The sequence below is a fragment of the Arachis ipaensis genome, chromosome B04, assembly GCF_000816755.2.
Source record: "Arachis ipaensis cultivar K30076 chromosome B04, Araip1.1, whole genome shotgun sequence".
Lineage (NCBI taxonomy): Eukaryota > Viridiplantae > Streptophyta > Magnoliopsida > Fabales > Fabaceae > Arachis > Arachis ipaensis.
Genome location: NC_029788.2, coordinates 82,086,904 through 82,092,106, shown reverse-complemented (window position 1 = coordinate 82,092,106; position 5,203 = coordinate 82,086,904). Strand labels below are relative to the sequence as shown.

The window sequence follows — 5,203 nt, the reverse complement described above, 5'->3', positions numbered from 1 at the left end:
GAATAGTAGTTTCTCATTATTTCACCATTGGATCGACGTGAAATTTGGATTGCAGATTTCTTCTCAGCTTGTTCTTCATTCTTAACGATGGAGATTTAAATTGGAGGTTTGTAGAAGGAGAAATAGGCTTCGGACCGCAGCTCTATTTTTTGGGTATTTTTCATCTTCTTGCTTCTCATTTGTAAGTTTTGGTGCTTTGATATTTTGGCTGGTTATAATGTTATATGCACGTTTTTTCTTTGTTTGAGACTCTCTTGTACCTCATTTGATTATAGTGGAGCTATTTCATTGGTTTGGACGACTCGTAGTTTTTACCTCTCACATTGAGGGGTTTTCCACGTTAAAATATCGGTGTGTTCTTGTTATTGCCTTGTTATATTTGCTTGTTCATAGTTGCTATCATATTGTGTTGTGAGTGCTTCCATATTATTCTTGTATTGGATATTTGTGTTGTTTTCGCTGTTAGACTCTTTCATGTACATATTTAAAAATGTCATCACCAAAATAAACATTTCTATATAAAAATAGACAAACTATCTAAAGATATCTATCAATAACCACATAAAAAATAAAAATTCAAAGACCCTACGTCATAAACACCAATACCCAAAAATCACTGTTGGTGATTACAAGCCATAACATTCAAAGAAATCCGTCATTATCATCAGCATCTTAAATTCCTTTAGCCAATGTTATCCTGCATAATTTTGTTAAACATTACTAGATGTACATAAATCATTAATGTCACAAAATGTGTAATCAGGTTCATTTTAATATATCATACAAATTATATTTATATACCACAAATATATTTAAACAGCAATAATAAAAAGAAGCATGATAGAACTATGTACCTTAAATGCAGCAGTTTTTAGGCAACTGTGACCCATCCTCCAACAGGGTGAGTAGTCTCTCCCCCTCCTCTTTTTTGATAATTCGAAACAGCAGTGGGAACTCTCTTAATTCTCAACATCTTCTCTCCTCTTCTCTTCGCTCTCACAAACATTTCGAATCTCCAATCAACAACAACTAACAAAGTAAAAAAAAACAAGAAGAACAAAGATCTCACTATACTAGAAGGAAGAATAACTGCCACCAGCGAGGAAGAGGAGATCGGCGGGACTATTGCAAGAATACTTGCACTTCTAAGAAGTTTTTAAAAAAAGTCTTCTAAAGGTGCAACGTGCAACTAGCTTTTGATTTCTTAGCCCCTTTCCTAACTAGTTTTATTTCTTAACGTTAATCATTCTCAAAAGTCATCAAGTAGTGGTATTTATTTGCACAAAAGAAAGGTATAAATAGAAATTAACTAAACCAAAATAATAAGATCACAAACTGAAAAAAAAAAACCCAAAAGAGTGTAGTATTCAATACTCAACCTTCCATCTTGAATATCAATCAAAAGAAAAAACCAAAGCAATCCTTGTTGTGATTCTAACTTAGATCAAAGTTAATGCCTTCTTTTGTAAAGAAGAAAGCAAAGTAGAAGGAGAAAGCATGATATATAAAGGGAACATAAATAAAAAATTAATGCCTTCTTTATCGTCTTTATATTCAACTATCAAGAAGAAAATATATGGGCTCAATGCACTAACCATAGTCGGATGCAGCATCCTCTTGTTTATTTGGAGAGTTTTCATCCTTAATTGACTTTACTAGATTATTCTGTTCAATTTTCTCCTTCAAAACCAACTCTTCACTAAGGTATTGTTTGTTTGGATTGAAAATCAAGAGAAAGAAAATAAAAGAAAGGAAGTGAGAGGGAAAACGTTTATTTTCCTTTGTTTGTTTGGAATGAAATTTTGAGTGGAAAACTAAAACAGTTTAAAATTAAGAGTGGGTCCCACTCAAAATTTTTCCTTCCAACTATGGACAGAAAATTGAGAGGAAAATGAAACCCAAAAACATTATTCTATATTTGTCCTTTCATAAATCATATACATAAAATACTATTTTTATAAATACAAGGACAAAAATATCATTTACTACTAATTCATTCTTCTTTCTCCCTAATTTTCTTTCTAACCAAACAAAAAAAATTATTCTTTCTTTTCTTTTCTTTCTTTTCTTTTCTTTCTTTTCATTTTCCTTTCATCCAAACAACTCAAGAGAAAATAAAAATACATTCAAATTCTTTCCTTTCTTTTCTTTCCTTTCTATTTCCTTCCTTTCTATTTTCATCTTTCCATCCAAACAAACCCTAAATTCCAGAAAGTAAGAATAAATATAAACTAAGAATGTTGAAATCATTAGGCCTAAGTCATCACATGACAAGTGCATGGATTTAATATAAAAAACAAATTTGAACAAACATTAATCCCCAAAGATGTGACGAGAATGAGAGATAGAGATAAAAAGAACCATGACAATTTGGATACCCATTACAAGTCAGAACGTGAATCCTTCCAAGCCAAAAATCCAGCCAAAGAATAAGCAAGTTGAGGGGTTTTCAAATATTTAAATCAGTAAAGCATATAGTCTTGATCCTTTCACCAAGGTTGTTCTAGTTCTCTCTTGTTCATTTAAAAATCAAAATCTTCTATTTAGGTGCAAAATCCTAGCTATTTATTAGATACTGGTTCTATGTTTGCATATCTTGATATGCTTAACCAATAATTTGGAATTAAGCAAACAATCATTTGAAAAGAGTGACATAAGTAAGTAAGTAAAAATAATTAGAAAAATAGTAATAATGATATATATGTAAGCAAACATGATCATAATAAAGAGTGCCTCCAACATCAAGGATTGACTGGATATTCCAAGTTTATAAGCATGCAAAACCTTTGTATTAGATTAGTGTCGTAGGTAATTTAAATGCGGATTAGCCTAACCATATTTACTGTATCAGTTAATTGTATAATCGACTTCCCACTCCATTGGTGCATTCCATTCTCCCCAATCTACAAGTGGGTCTTAGGAAAATAAATTAGATCCCCCAACACTTGAACACAAACCCTCAATCCCAAGAAAATTGATTGATTTTTAACCACATTCATAAGAGCACTGCATCTAAAAATGAAATATTTTTCAACAAAGTTTAGGTCTCAACTAGATGAATGTTCCTGTTTCAGGGGCAAACATACCTCCTGGAGTTGTACACTTGGAGCATGTTGGATGCAAGGAAGATTTTTCAAGACTTGCATTTTTATGGTGCTGAGATATGACTTGCTATTTAAGTTTTTATATTCATTTCAAAGCAAAAGATAATAAGAACAACCAGCTGTATATCAAAAACATTTTACTGCACACCATAAGCGCACAAGTCCAAATTAAATTAGTAATATAAATTGGAAATTTCATGTGCCAAACAAAAACAGTGCAACCGAAGTTAATGAAAAAATACAAATAAATAAACTATTAATCAAAGGTTGAGAAGCCACATACGATGTGCCCACTAGCTCTGTATCTAGGAAAACTCTAGTTTCAATAGCCCAACACCGAGCAACATTTTCTTTTGTGTATCCCCCCACCTCCAGTGACCTATGGCAGAAGTCCACTCATGTATATCTGAATCAAAATAATAAGTAAATTTAAGGCAAATATAAAATGATATAAACCCACCAGCAAGGGCAAATTGAATTTCTTTATGAATTTGACACATTCAGCATGACCTGTAAAGAAGCATCAAAAGTTAATCTTTTAATCAAGCCAAGCCACCAAATAATTGAAATGGGTACTAACTAGTATTGGTACAGATGAGCCAACACACAATGACACTTTCAATAGAAAAGAAAATTTACCGGGAGATATGCACCATCAAGAGAGAGATTGAAGCAGTCCGGACGATCTCCAGCAAATGAATCAGCTCCACACTGGAGAACTATTGCACCAGGTTGATATGTTTTCACTACTTTAGAGATGGTCTATAGCATAAAAAAATTTCAGAGTTTCAGATTAAACGCAATCAAGTAAGAAATAATGCACAGAGACAGAGTGAGAGGGAGTTGGACTTACAGTCTTAAAAAGTCAGGTAAAGCTAGAGTCATGTATGGCATAATACTTGCCTTCTTTTTCTCCTATTTCCTTCAATATAGTAATATCAGTTCCAATCATTCAAAAATAGAGCTTTAGAATGTTTCAAAGAATAAAAACATTCAATTTCAGCAAATATGCAACTAGCAACATGCCACTGTCAAGTGGTGCCTAAAACCAGACAACTTACAAAAAATACAGAGTAAAGAAAATTCCCTTAGCATCAACAGTACCCAAAAAGAACATATCTCCATACCTGTGAAAAACTGACACTCATCACCTATCAATAAAAAATTGACCATTCAATAAAAAATAGAGAAATCTCAAGCAGAAAATTCACATTCCACATAAGGACAAGGTTATTGAGAAGTGTGCTAGTCGTGACTATAATATGAAACTTGTATCAAGATTCATGAATACATGCTTGTCAATAGCCAACATAAGATTAAAGAATGTGACATACTTCCAGATGGGTATAGATTGAACAAAGGAATTCAGTTTACTATTTGGCCTATGCTATGGGAATGGCCTGTTAGATTACAGATTCCATGACAACAACCATTGATTGCACGAAGTCCTCACCTCCATTTCTTATTACAGTAAATCCTTGAACATTTGGGTACGAGTTCACCTGCGTTACAGCACATCATCACGCACAACACAAACATTTTGAAGATCTAACAAGTTTAATCACGTTGAGTTACATAATTATTCAGTCTCAAACCATTAGTTATAGTACTGGAAAAAAACTTTCTTTTCCCTACTGAATCATACCATAATTTCCAAACTAAAAACCCAACTGACACACGATTTTTGCATGATGATGAACACAACAAGCTATGAAATACAAACAAGCTATGAACATGGCACTTGTTAAATTTTTGTAGTTAAAATATTAATAAACATGTATAAATTCAGCGAAAGACAACGAACCAAAATACGCAGAGGCAAGAAGCATGAGCAGAGGCGGATGGAAATAAATAAATAGCATGCATGTTCATCAATAATAAACTACAAGAAAAATATTGAGTACGGTCGAATTTACCGACAAATTACTAAAAAATCCATCGGTAATATGTTTACCATCAGAATTATCATTGGAATAAATCTGACGATATAAACTTCGCCGGCAATTGTTTACCGATAGATTTTTTCATCCGCCACTAATTACCATAAAAAATTCCCACTGATTATTTTTACTGTCGGATTTATCGAGAAAAAAATTCGA

At 32.7% G+C, this 5,203-nt stretch overlaps 1 long non-coding RNA gene across 2 annotated transcripts in view; it reads right to left on the bottom strand.

Moving 5' to 3' along the window:
* The window catches only part of LOC107637852, a 7,339-nt gene continuing 2,525 nt past the window's right edge, over positions 390-5,203 (bottom strand). The window contains exons 2-8 of one of the 2 annotated variants that reach the window (XR_002361242.1): positions 4,558-4,606; positions 3,958-4,231; positions 3,744-3,866; positions 3,565-3,614; positions 3,388-3,483; positions 855-1,029; positions 390-697 (exon numbers count right to left, since the gene is read on the bottom strand). This is a non-coding gene — a long non-coding RNA (uncharacterized LOC107637852). Of the gene's footprint in view, positions 698-854; positions 1,030-3,387; positions 3,484-3,564; positions 3,615-3,743; positions 3,867-3,957; positions 4,607-5,203 lie in introns of both variants that reach the window. The other variant, XR_002361241.1, reaches the window with a different exon arrangement.